The following is a 15,123-nucleotide window of genomic DNA, read 5'->3' as shown; positions in this document are numbered from 1 at the left end:
TTGACTACAACCCAAACAACCATTGAAACCTCAGGAATCCCAGGAGCACAGAGTTCCCACAGGACTGCAAGCCCAAGTCTGTGGCCCACAGGAGACCAGAGGTCCATGTAAGCTTTAGCTACACATTTGAATTTTAGTCTCTTCTAAAGAACTTAAATTGGGATTTATCTGAGACTTTCTTTTTGTAAGTCAATATGTATTGGATCTGAAGGAACCTTTTTAAATGTCTTTGAATTTTTCCTGTGCATGAAGCAACCTCAGAAAACAATGAAAGCCCAAGGTCCAAGGTTACCTGCACTGGGATCAGTGGTGTCTCTGTACACTCTGGCGGGTTGATGCCACTTTATGGAACTCAAAGTTCACTGCATCGCATGTCACAATAGCCACAGAAACGTCAGTTCCAAAGGAGCTCGTAACTTAATCAATAGAAAAGCATTTCTCTGATAAACAAAAGTCAGGAACAGTTACCAATCTCTATTATAATACCTTTTTAAGAGCTTAAAGCTATTATTTGTTACCTTGCATGTTATTAACCAGATACAAAATGTACTTACCATTGGCAATTTAATGGAGTTGTTTTTAAAGCAAATGCTCAGTTGTATTTCAGACATTCAGAAAAGATAAATTTCTGTATTATTCTGTGTCTGTTTCTGCCTCGTTTGATTTTACACTGAACTTTTTCCTTCCAAGTTATACGTAGACTAAGTTGCTCGGATATGGTAGAAACTAGTAAACACGTCTAATTTTAAAGTTACAGCCATCTTGCTGATACTGAGACTCAGCAGAAAGACAAAGCCAGGGGGCAATTCTCCAGCAAAGATCTTTTTGTGAGTTTGTATGAGGAGCAGAACAAGGGTTGGAAGCTTTAACTAATCACATTAGGGAGTGAATGAGGAGGAATTAGACACCTGTAGCTTTTAGTAAAAGGGAAAAAAAAAGCTTTCAGAAAGGATGAAGCAATCAAGGGCTGCTGGCGCCCCGTGCGTGAATAGAAAAGGAGAAGGTCAATGCAGAGGTATGCTGGGACCCAACCCAGGCTTTGTGACATTGGACACAGGATCCAGGTAAGAGCTTACTTCCCCGTGAATCCAAATAGAGTTTTAATCTTAACATACGATAAAATACAAAAAGCAGTTTCTTGGAATAATAGGTAAGGTGTTGATGATTTGAGAGTTCTAAAACCTGGATCCTTTTGTTTATCTAAACTCTATGGGCAATGATTCCCACATCTGGCTGGTCATCAGAATTGCCTGGGCCTCTTTACCATGAAGAGTTTCATAGAAATTTTTTAAATAGAAGAAAAAAATCCATTATCTTAATATAATCATTAATGTTTTAGTACACTTCCTTCCATATCATGTTCCTGTGCATGGTTTTAACAACATGACTGTGATCTTTTTAAAAAAATGTATTAAATTTATTAGGGTGACACTGGTTAATAAAATTAGATAGGTTTCAAGTGTACAATTCTATAATATATCACCTGTATTTTGTAGTGTGCATTCACCATCCAAAGTCAAGTCTCTCGCCATAATAAATGGTGACGTGATGTGATCTGATCAGGAAGTCTTCCTGTTATGTGAGCCTGAGCTCAGATAGGTGTTGCAACTTGGTGGAATCTGCCTAGACACCCAGTTCCAGGGATTTGGATGTACATGATAAAGTGTATCGCTATCAACAGCCCTTTATCAACTGAGAGGATTTCTTGGCACGTTTTGACCATATTCCTGTGAATGGTCTTTTTCAGCCCTGTTCTGCTGAAGCACTTTTCAGAAAAATATTAAGGAAGTATAAGTGACTCTGTTAAATCATGGTCATAGCTGAGATTCCCAGGAATAAGTTTTTACAGCTGCAGATAACCTTTGACGTTGTTCTTGTACTCCTTATCCCCAGTAGACTCAAAGGGAGACCAGCAGGGGATTGCCAATATTATCCTCAATAACAGCTGAACCCCACAGGGCAGGACCGAACTTCACGTGCTTCTCCCACACTTGCGAGGCTACCGTCGAATTCTCTGTTTTCTTCCTGTCAACTGTCATCAGAATCTGAGGTTCCAGTGAATGTGATCTTTTGCAGTGCCTCCTATCATATCGTTCTAGTTAGTCTTTTCCGTGTTTGTCTGTTCTTGCCTGCCAGCCTCACCTTTATCTCTGGCTAACTTACCCTCTTCATGGCCACATTTCTGGCTGTCTCATGATCATTTGTTGCAGTCTTGGCTTCTTTTCCAGATGAAAGATCACCAGTTCACGATGAGGGCTGTTCTGCTCGTTCTGGGAACCCGTTCATGGATTAAGTTAGTTTTTTACCCCAGTGGCAGCGTCGCTTGGGTTCTTAGCCAATGTGCTCACCATTGTTAACTCCGACGGAGAAAATAACTCCCCAGGGCGACTCTGATAAGACTCCCATCACAAAAACACGCACTGTGGTTGCACATTGTAACCGCAACGGTAATCTGAAAATGAACTTTTCTAATTTTGAAGATGTCTGCCCAACTTGCAGACCCTTCACAAAACCTTTGAAGCCAGACTCTGCAGTAGACCCTCAAATATCCGCTATCTACAATGTTTACCCATTGTCCTACTAAGAACATATATTATGTTTTCTACTAAGGATTCATCAATCCTTAGAAAGGCATTACAAATAATCATTTTTAGGAAAATATAAAAAGTAAGTAATACCAAATACAGCAGGCAATGTTTGCTGCAGGATAAGGGGCTCTGTCTCCTCCTTCCCACGTGCATGTCCTACCGGAGACTACAGATACAGATGGAGCGTGGGTAGTTACAAGGAAAATAAAGTGGGAGAGGAATAAGGGAAATGTGAGGTTGGCAAACTTTTTTCTGTAAAGAGCCAGATAGTAAATTTTTAGGTTCTGAGGGCCATATGGTCTCTGCTGTTGTTACACGGAAGCACCCGTACACGGCATGCAAACAAACTGGCACAGCTGTGCTGCAAGAAACTTTGCTGTATTAGTCAGCAAGCCAGATTTGGCCCAAAGGCCATAGTTTTTCAACTCCTGTATTACACTGTAATTAATATTTGATATACTTATGCAATGGAAGGAGAACAAGAGTCATGAGTTCAACACCCAGCTCTGACATTTGCCGTCTAGGGAACACATTTTCCTAGGTAGCAAAACTTTTACATCTGTAAAATAACAAAGTTAAACTTTCTTTTCTAAAGTTACTCTCTGCTCTAAAACAGCAGGTGTTTTCCTGGCCGGTGTGGCTCAGTTGTTGGGAGCATCAGTCCATAGACCGAAAGGTCACGGGGTCAATTCCCAATCAGGGCGCATGCTTAGGTGTTTGAATTTATTGACTCCAAGATTCTCCAAGCCGATCTGTCTTCCAGGTCTATGTAAATCACAGTATTTATCTTTCTATCATTTCTGTTTTTGCTACCTCTGCAAGCACTTCATGGCATGTTTGGGTCAATTTCTTCATACAAGTAGAAAAATGCAATTGTTCAAAACCTTCCAGAGTCTAATGCGACCCTGCTGTGCCCTGCCTACCCCAGATCCAGCCCTGGAGGCATCATTTAGATTTCAGCCTGCTCCACAGAATGACCCAACTTCGTTGGTGCATCTAACCAATTCCTTAGCCTGTCCTCCAGCCTGACTTACACAAAACCAGAGCTATGCACTTATTAATCTTGTGCTTACATGTTGAAAACCACAAACAATATCATGAGACAAAGATCTTTCCCATCCAATACAATTTAAAACCTCGTGTTGATTGGTTATTCTACCTCAGGCAAGGAGTTGGGGAAAGGGATTCAAACAGCACCATTTGCCCTGGGATTGAGCAATTCCCTGGGGGTGCTGAGGACGTTCACCGGCACTTGCGTCACTAGAATGCAGTAGTTCTTGGTGGTATTCGTTCTAGACAATAGTCACTGAGGAGCTACATTCTAGCTGTTATTGAAGGATAAGTGATATATCACTCAACAATCAGAAAAGAAAAGGGTAATTCAGACAGATAAATAGATTAAGCCAAGGTGAAAAAGAATTAATGAGAATTAGGGCAGAACAGCAAGCTCAGCGTATAAAGTATTGAGAAATATGACCTGAAGGCATGATGAAAATGCAGGTTGAAAATGAATTATAAAACCCTTGGGAGAAAAAGCCTTGAATTCTGTATTAAGGAATTTGGGTATTTTTATACCCAAGGGGAAAGAAAAACACACTGACCACTTTTGAGAGGAGAAACAATCAGATTAAGAAAGTCTGTTCATATGACATGGTTGGAAATGTATTAGATGACAAAAAATCTGGAAGCAAAAAGGCTGATTAGGAAGATAATAAATTATGCCCCTCAAAGGAGTGGTATTGAAAAAGACAAGAGAGGCAAAGCTGAGAAGCTTTTCAACCTAGGTAGCGAAGTTTGCACTTGGATGGCATCGAGTGCCTCCACTGTTTCTATACAGCCCTACTAAACACGCCCTGCCTACAGAGATAGCTCTTTCTAACAATGTTTTTACTACCTATTTGTTTAAATTGGTGCCTAATAATAACAGGACGGGGCTTACCTTCTGATGTTTCAGCTTAGCTTCCACTGTTACTTTTTTTAATTTAATCATTTAATAGCATATTTAACCTAATCCATTTTATTCTCAAAATGTTTACTTTATTTTGTGATATTCTCCATTCAATCATTATTCCCCTCTCCACACAGATTCTCGTGGTAAGGAGTCTTAACACACTTTGGGGTATCAATATTAATAGCCATCGCTGGTCTTTGAAGGAATAGCCAGTAGAATAATGACTGCCCAATCCGTAGTTCGTTAGTAAGGAAATGTGAGAACTTGAGGCCAATAAGGTAAAATGTTTCATTGTGATAGTAAGGAGAGTAGTGACGTGATAATTTGTTGGAAAGAATCAAAGAGAATTATTTGTCTTTTTTTAATATAAAAGAGATATAATCTTTTTTCTCTTTGATTTATTGTTGTTGCTTTCTTGTTTATTTTTATTTTTCAATGTGAAATAGAAACTGATAGGGAATGAGAGGAGAATAAAGATTAATATGTAAAGTGGTATAGCTTTAACACTTAAGAGATTGTTTTAATTATCTATCAATAAATATTCATAAACAATTAAGAAGTAATAAATAAGAAGCATTAATGAAAAACACGTTTAGATATAGTCTATTATAAACAATTATTTTCTATGATAAGAATATATTATGGTGTCCAATACAGTAGTTGGCCTTTAGGGTTCTCAATATGCTTACAATGAAAGAATTGAATCAATACGGAAACGATTTCCTTTACCTAAAGCAGCTCTCTAGAGCATCCAGTGACCATAGGTCACATGTTAAGAACCATCATTGTACTTTTATTCTTCTTGCAATCAATTAGCAATGATTGATTTTATCTTCTCGTTAATTTTTTTCTGAAATGTCAGTAGCTATAACTTTAGTAGTTCTAGTATCTTGCTTTTCATGTTTGACATATCAAAGTATTGTAAAATAATGACTGCTTATCATTGATTTATTCTGTACATCTTCTATTAGTTTATATGGACTATTAACATTTAAAATAAGCAAAATTAGAATCTTTAGCATGTATTTAGCTGCTACTATGTGCCATTATGGGCTGGAAATACAAAGATAAATGAGAATAATCTACTCTAAATTACAGCTTAGTAGTGGTTATTAGAGAGGAGCTCATTAACAAGTATAATACAATATGATATAGGCTAATTTGAGATATATATGTCTTTTAAGAGCATATACACTTAGTAAAACTCTATTCAGAAAACATGTGTTAATTAGCTAGTGTAAGTTAGATTATGTGTTAGGCCATTTTCACTTGCCAGTCATAGACCTGGAAATCCAATTGGAGCAGAGACATAAACAAATACATTTAATATCCTGTGGTAAATGCAGAAATAAAATGAATAGAAGTAGCACATAGGATGGCTGATGACCTCGGTATCAGTTGGAATCCTAAAAGGAGAAAAGGACCAGATGGGATTTGATGTGCAGGAAATTTGTTTTGGAGAACCGCTTATGAAAGAAAGATAAAGGAAAAGGGAGCAGGAGTGGACGGGGAGAGCCAGCAAGAGCAGGTCCACACCAGCAAGAGCAGAGCAATGACTGGGTAGAAAGGACCTCACTGCAGCACAGTTCTAAGAAAGTCTTGGCCAGGCTGATGAGCAATCCCAAAGCGAAAGGTTCCCATTAGAGAAGTTTTTCACCTGGCAAGAAGGGACTGACACTAATATATTGCCATTGTGTAGGTGTTTCAGCTGTGTCCTGGGTAGGCCATCCCAGTACTCTGTAAGGCTGACTGCTTCTGAATGGTGTGCTTTGTGATAGGATCAGTGAACCCCCTCGTCACAGCTCATAGTTCACCTTCCCGTACTTCTTTCACTGTACAGTGAGTCTCCTGACCACACACCAGGCACTGGGATTCCAGGTCTGTGCATAAGGGATTTTACAACTTCTCAGGCTGTATTGTTGGCTGAGGCTCGGTAGGCAGGAAAGTAAAGCTCACATTACAATAAGTATCTATTTCTACAAGGTCAAACCACTGGCATCTAGGATGGGAGTGATACAATGTGGTTGAATGAGTGAGAGTTGGTTTCTCACTTCATGAAAAAGTACCCAGTTGTGGGTTCAGAATTAGACTCTGCTGCTAGCAGATGGAATATTCAGTCATTTATGTCTCAGCTGATTATGGTGAGTGGGATTCCATTACATTGAGCTTATGCATAGCACAGACAGATAGATGATAGAGAGATAGAATATATATATGTGTGTAATATATGTAATATACATATTATAACTCCGTTATAGTTAAGTGAAAAGGGACATGTTTTAAGTCACAATTTTATAGACATGTATGATAAGGGTTCAAAAACATAGATAATCTAAAATATGAAAGGTATTACTACCAAGTAAGGAGACACTCATTAAAATATTTTAAGCAGATAGCAGTATTTTTACATTATCCAATAACTGGAAAATAAAATAATATGAAAGTTAGAAAAGGATCAAGTTGTACGTATTTTTTCAAATCACCATTTAAAGACTCCTCTTCATGGCCGTTATTACACGCAGCCCATCAGAGGCCCCTCCAGCGCAAAGCGCTCCTTTAGTGTGTGCCCAGCAACGGCACGCTTTGCTCCCAGGGGAACAGAGCTTTGGGAACCCATGACACCCACGGGGTCTAGTGACTAGAAAGGATGGCATGAACACAAGCAGCGTGAGGACTGTTCATTCATTTAGAAGCATGCAAGGTACAGACAGTAAAACACTATGACATCATCAGAAACCAGCTGAGGTGACAAAGTTCCAAGAACTCAATGCCAGAGCGGTTTCATAACACAATGTCCACAGTTCTCTTTTATGTAGACAAAACTAGCTAGTCCCACTGGAAAAAAATGCAGTCACATTCACCTAAAATAGCATTGTTTCTAGTGTTGCAAGTAATGTTATGAAGTTCAACATCTACCAAAGAACATCTTTATTTTCAAGTTGAGAGCACATTATATACTATGATTTATGAAGTTAAAGATGAAAGAACTCTTATGAAAAGTCTTCCAATTTCATAGGGAAATCACTATTATAATTTATTTTTTAATAGTATAATTGCTATCACAAGTTATTCAAGCACATTTGCCTTAAAGATCTTGTTTTTATTCTCTGGCATTTAGAAAATATAAGATGATCCTGTGCCTAATATTTTAAGGTGTCAGCAGCACCAGCTATTAATTACTCGCCTATAATGTGTGCATATAATTCAATTTCTGTGGGAGGAGAAAATTAATATTTATTGAGAGCTCTCTTTGTCAAGAGCTGTACTAAGCATTTTATGTACAACTTCTTATAAAATCCTTAGAGTTTCATGAAATAGGCATTATCCCTATTTCAAAGATGAAGAAACAGTGGCCCAGCCAGTCTGAGTGAGTGGGTTGGGGTGTAGGCCTCCTAAGTGGCTGAGCTGGGACTGAGGTCTCATGCATCAGTATGCCATATCCCATGATGCAATTTTGCAACAGAGCAAACATATTGTTACTTCAAATCCTAATTATAAAATATTATAGCATTTTAGGAACTCAAATATTAATTGGCAACAATATGTTCAAATATACGTCAAACAAAGCTGAACTATACAAGTGTATACAGAAGAGTCCTTATTTTCAAGAGTGCTTAAACTCAATACTGACCTCTTATGTATCAATTCACGGTAGAGATGGCTTGCAAAGTTGTTACAAAGATAACCTCGGGATATATTCCAATCCTGTAAATGTACAAACCCTGTGACGTGTGGTTTTAGCTCATTTGATGTCTGGAGATGTGTAGACATTTTCTGATAGCTATGTGAAGGAACGCCGTGTCTTGGTTGTCAAGTCCCCAAGACGGAAGAATCACTGCCAGGGAAACTGTCATGAACTACTATACAAAAGAAAAACCAAATATTATTCTATATTAACACCTTCACATACCTACCAGGTATCTGTCAGATAATGTCAAAGTGCTTTTCTGAACAGTATTATACTGAGTGATGTACTACAAATCTTAACATCTTCAGGGTGAAGTATTAAAGACCCCAAATTAAGGAGTTCACCAATCCAAGCTTAATTTCTTGTTAAACCTATTCTGTGTGACTCTGTAAGTTATATTAGGGTAAATAATAATACAAATGGCATTTTTAATTGCTAACAAATTTAACAACTCATTTTGGTCAAAAACATTATCTAAAGTTCAAGAAAGATCAAAACATGAAGGATCCCCTCTCCTCACTGTCCTTAACTTCAATGTCTCTGGTTATATTTTGTTTCCTTTTTTCTTCTATTTATTATGTTCCAGTTAAAGGTGAGATCATATGGTATTTGTCCCTCACTGTCTGGCTTATTTCACTTAACATAATGCTCTCCAGTTCCATCCATGCTGTTGCAAAGGGTATAAGCTCCTTCTTTCTCTCTGCTGCGTAGAATTCCATTGTATAAATATACCATAGTTTTTGGATCCACTCGTTTGCTGATGGGCACTTAGGTTGCTTCCAGTACTTGGCTACTGTAAATTGTGCTGCTATGAACATTGGGATGCACAGGTTCTTTTGGATCGGTGTTTCAGGGTTCTTAAGAGGGGATTATAGGAACTACTATAAAGGACACATGGACAGAATCAAGGGGGAGGGTAAAGGTGGGGGAGGGAAGGGGGTTCAGCTGGGGTGGGATGGAGGGATGGGGAGAAAAGGCACACAACTGTAATTGAATAACAATAAAAAATTAAAATTAAAAAAAAACATGAAGGATATGACCTGCAACCTAGTTTTTCTAAAGATCAGTGGAGAAATATAGACTCTTATGTGTGATGACATACATTTTATGTGTGATGAAAATAATAATCCCATTTACACAAAAAAGTATACAGATGAAGACTCATCACTCCTTATCGGAACTTTCAGAAAAGTATGATTTTGGTATCCCTTTCTCTTGTTTCCTTAGCACCTTCATTTATTTCCGTTTCTACTTCTATAGGTGGACATCATAAAGGTTGGTTTATTCCCATTATAAGAATTTGCTTTGAAGAGAAAATCATACTAGAAGAACAAATATCTAATAGAACTACTCACCTTAGAGGACACAAATATGGACATTGGCACCTGTCTTGGTTCCTCAAATTATCTAGTTTATCTCTTAATATGTCTCTGCAGAAAAGTTAAATGTTAACTATCCTCGGTTGCTTGTATGTGGTCTTTATAAGGTACAATGGCCAAGTACTAAAATCATGGTTACAATGTATTTATTTCATGTCAAAGTTGCAATAGATTTCCTTGTAAGTAACCAAGAATGCTTTTTCCCCATACAGTTCCTAATTAAGTTATTAAGATTTTCATATTTAAACCTATACCAAAAAACAAAAACAAAAACTTTGTATCCAGTTTTTTCCTATCTTGTTTAAGCTTGTTGTTCTTTGATCAGCAAAATGCATTATTTGTCAAGAGGAAAGAGTTTGAGACCTTATTTTACTGGACTTACATATTAATTATTTTGTTCCCCTTAAAAGTCTCATTTCCTCTTTATTTCTTGCCTGTAATATACTCTCCACTTGTATTGTTTGGTATCTCTGTTCCTATTTTGGGTCTTTTTCTTCTCTGTTTTTACCTTAACCACCGCTGTTCGGAGAGCAATTTATATCAGTTCAGGGGTAGTATCTGGTCTCTTTGCCTTTGGGTTCTGAGAGGTAATATCTAAACCTTTGGAAAGTGCCTAATAGGGGCTTTGCTTGGGACCTTTCGGTACTACAGGCACATAGTAACAATATGACTTAAGGTGGGGCTCTGAGCCACACAATGTAACTTAACTTACGTATTTGAGAAGTAACGTGATATAGAATTCTGGTCACTCAGCTTGACCACCTGTGGGCTGAAAACTGAGATCCCCGCCTTTTGCAGTCAACCATCAGTATGAGAGAGTCCCTGATACCCACAACAGTCAGGGGTTAGCTGTGGGTACAAGGGTTCAGCAAAAATCAACAAAAGCATTCTATGGGGATTGATCAACTATAAGTAATGTTAAATAAAGAATATTGTGTATGTATTACTATTATTTGAAAACTTTGTTTTACATCTTCTATATCAGTAAAGTTTATAGTAAATTTATATACTTATAGATATGCTTTTTTTTTAGAAAGTCTGTTAAACATTTACCAGTACACCAATAACTTTAACTATTTGAGTTCCCATTTCTTTTCTCTTTGTATGCACCTTCTGTGAGTTGTCTGATGGCTTTTACTAAGACTCTTATGGTGGTAACTCCAACAATTGTAATATCCGGTTCTGGCTTCTTCCTTTAATTTTGGTGCATATCTGATTCTCCACACTATGGTTACAGGAGAACCTCAGTCAAAAGCTTAAAAAGCACAGCTTGTAACGAATGATTTATCATCGCTAACAAGCCTCCTTCCCGGAGTCGGTCCTCTGCCTGTGTTCCCCACCACAGCCGCTGACAGCGTCGGCTAAGGCACGTCTGAGCCTGGCGTGGCAGAGGAGACCTTGTCTGAAACGGCTCCGCTGCTTGGCTCAGTGAGGCCTGCTTCACTGTATTTTTGTACTTTAAGATTTACAACAGAAAGCTATTCTTTACTTCTTTTCATTTCCCATCCACTAGGTCCAATCAAACACTAATAACTGTACCAAATTGCTATTTCTTGAATCAGTGCTTTCCTCCGGCCACCTTGCTCTCTAATGAGACCCTCAGTCTTCACCTTCCATCACTGAAAGACGCTCTCCCCATTTATAACAGTCCTTTTTTTAACAAAGCTTCTCTCTGGAACAACTGTCTGACCTTACCACTTTTTTTCTTACAAATTCTTCGATACCTATTAATTCCCCATACCACAAGAAAAGACATAGCTCCTTATGACATACAAGAAATGGTCTGATATGGCTCATGTTTCATCACTCAGCAAAACCTGGTTCATATTTTATGCTGCAGTCATATGAAATTGTTTCTTATTCCTCCGTAAATGACTCTGTCTGAACTATATTTCATGAGGCTGTCTGTTCTTTCTGGAACGTTCTTTGTTTCCTTCACTTCTAACTCAGACTTGAAAACTTTTATGAGAGATCCTTTTCCTCAAAAATTGGGAGATTCATGTACAGGGAACCATTGTTCCCATGGACGCTTGTGCTCACCATTGTACTCAAATACCTGTGTGCTTGCACAATGCATTATTATTATGTGCTTGTGTCAAATGGGCCCCTCTCTAGAATGTAAATTTTGTGAGGTTAAGAATATCTTGGAGTCCCCAAAGCTTATTTAAATCATTGTTTCAAAGAAAGTGATTAATACCCTTAAAAAACTGAGGTGCTGAAAACAGACTATTTTCTGCTTCACTTAAAATTATTATTTCTTGTTTTATATTGTATTGCTTTTTTATTAATATGCCCACTTATTTGGGGACCTACCTGAGCACATGAACTAATGAAGGTTTTTTCTTGTGTGTTTGATAACATAGATCTCTCACTTTTCACTTTCCTTTCTCTTACTGGCTTTTGTTTTAGGGTTCACAGTGTCTGCCGTTTTGTAGTGACGAGCTGAAAAAATATTATTATAGCCATTTACAGATATTTGTGATTGCTTTCTTTTTTAAATATCACTTTTTTAATGTCAAGAGTTATATATTTAAGACATCAAGGCTTATGGATATATCACATAAAAATATCAGTGCTAAAAACTTCAGTCCTAGAGGAATATTAATATTGTATACATCAAAACAATATTTTGTGTGTCTAATCGATAACTTAAGATTTGGAAGTAAAACCTTGCAAACTGCACAAAAATTCAAGTCATGTAACTTTGAATTATCCCAATACTTTAAGTCATGGACAATCTCAAATTCAGATACTCTGCCTGAGAAGATCAGGTCTCAAAACACACACACACACCCTAATCTCATGATTTTTATTGCAGTTGAAAGCACTCAGATGATTTTCTTTGGTTTTTCTCTCTCAACACCCCCCCCCCAAATATTAATTGTTGACTACTACTCATTCTTGGAAAAAAGATCCCTCACTGAGGTGCAGTTTCCAATGATAATATTAGAAACAAAATTAGTTTTAGTCTTAGATGCCAGTGACTCTGAATCTACTACATACCAAAATTTGGTGGGCATATCAGACCCCATAATTAAATTTCAGCATTCAAACATACTCACATATCACGCACACATTTCCTGTAAAAGTTTGTAAATGATAATTATTAAACCATCCTGATATTAGCAGTTAAGAAGTTGAAAGACAAAGAAAATGAGGCACAGAATATTAAGAAGTGATACAAAAATCACCCAAGTAATTAACAGCAGAAATGAAAAACCCATCACTAAAATTCAAATTGAAATCCCCATTTGGACTTTTTAAAAAATTAGATGCCTTTGATCTAAAGTTGGTTTAAAGTTCTCCTGAACTTAACTGTAATGAATACTTCTAATTACAACACTAATTTAAAAATTCATTAATTGATGCCTTAAGTAGACCAGGGCTATTAGCCCTACCTTGCTGTTCTAGTTAGCACAGAAGGGATAGCTTCTCTGATCTGCAACACCACAGGTCTCAGCTGGGAAGACTCAACACCTGGGGACCAGAATCACCCAGACATACATGCCTGGTGGCTGCTGCTGTCTGCTGGACGGGATCTCAGCTGAGGCTGAGTACCAGGAAAATAGCATGTGCCTTCTTCATGCCTTCTGCGCTTCATCACGGCACGGTATCTAGGTTCCAAGAGCAAGCACCTCAGGAGGACCAGGCAGAAGCTATACCACCAGAAATGACCTTTTCCTGGGCACTGTAGTCCCGGGTCCACCCAGATCCAAAGGAGGACAGCATCAGCCCCACCTCTCATTGAGAGTGTCAACATCATATTGGAAGACCAGCATGTCGGAAGGGAGAGGAAGTTGCCAGTCTATTGGAAAATATACTCTTCTCCATTCACTAACAAAGTGACGAGAAGCAAGCAGCACATTTGGGGGTAGTTTTTCAAAATGGATAAATGCAGACATAATGAACATTAACTGAGTTGTGCTTTGTTTTTATCTGAGTTGAAGCCAAGGTGAGTCTTAGAAATCAGTTCAAAATGAAACAAATGAGTCTGTAATAAACAGAGAGGCAACACCGGGTGGCGGCAAAGGGCACAGATTCTGATACCAGATTTCTGAGTTCCCGTCCTGAGCCAGCACTCACTACCTGTAGGACCTCAGGCAAGTCATCCTTCCTGTGCCTCAGTTTCCTCCTTGAAGGGATTGTCAGGATGCCCAACAACTCACCGTGGGGATTTTACAAGTTAATATTGTATACAAGAGTACTGGAAACATCAGAAGCACTGTAACCCGGAAAATTGAAAACCTCACATTAACAATTCTAAATCCAAGCAACAAATAGTGTTGGTGTTTTTAATCTCATGCACTACCTGTTTATTTTCTCTGTGCAAATCGCTTTCCAGTAATACAAACAGGGCATCCTGATTTGGCAAAGGTATCATCATTTGATTCCTAAAAAAATTCTACAGAGATCTCCCCAGAGCAGATATATTGTAACTAATGAGTTAGTCCCAACACTACCAGTGATGGAAAGCATGGCAATAGTTAAAAGGAGCACAGTTATGTTGTCTAGCCTGATGCTCTGATAAAATTCATAAGTATGCAGGCAGAAGTAAGAGCGAGATCATCTATTTATTCTCCTGCAAGGTAGTGACAAGAATTCTTCTACTGGTGAATTTGCAATTAAAATACTCTCTATCCCAGGCACAAATATTCAGCTTTATCTGCTGTCTGCACTCTGTCCATTACATAAACCTTGTGGAAATAAATGACATTCCCTTGTGCCACCATTTCTTCACATTTACTGTCATTTCAAATGGCAAGAGATTAAGAAAACTATGAATACTGAGTTTTCTGATATTTCCAGAGTGAAAAACTTGCAGTGAGAAAATTAACGTCCTCTATCAAAGTAATGTTATCAGTAATCCTGCCTGAATTGAGAGCAATGCCATCCATGGAACTACACAGAAACATTACATAATATATTCAGGATTCAAAATCCTACTGACTAATATTTGGCACAAGCATTTCTTGTCACAGGAGAAAGGAAGGGGTTTCATCTCAGTGATATAGAAAAAGAAAACTGAGGCAGAGCCACAGGAGGGAGAAGAATATTTTTTGAAAATACTGTTCCTTATGGACTCAAACATGTAAAAGTAAGCAAAAGAAGAATAAAGAGCTTTTAACAAAAATATATATGCTCTTAAAAAATCCTCAGTCCTTTAAGAAATTAATGTATCTGAGGGGTTTATAATGAGCCAGGCACTCACAAAACACTCAACATAAAGTAAACTAAAATTTACACAGTCTCGTACCCTCATGGAGCACACAGTCCAGTGAGGGCATTTAGTAACCAAATAATCACATAAATGCTCACAAAACTGCAGATCTGGTAAAAAGTACAAACTATATTGAATAGGGGGCTTTGCTCTAGCAAAAAATGTCAGAGAACTAAGTAAAGTTATTATGAAAAATGGGGAGTGGGAGGCAAGTGAGGAGCATGACCAAAAGCCCAGGAGTGGAGGGAGCTGGGTTTGCTGAGGACTGGGAATGCCCGTGTACCATCCTAGAGGGGGGC

This window comes from Desmodus rotundus, chromosome 3 (genome assembly GCF_022682495.2).
Source record: "Desmodus rotundus isolate HL8 chromosome 3, HLdesRot8A.1, whole genome shotgun sequence".
Classification (NCBI taxonomy): Eukaryota; Metazoa; Chordata; class Mammalia; order Chiroptera; family Phyllostomidae; genus Desmodus; species Desmodus rotundus.
This window is presented reverse-complemented; position numbering follows the sequence as displayed.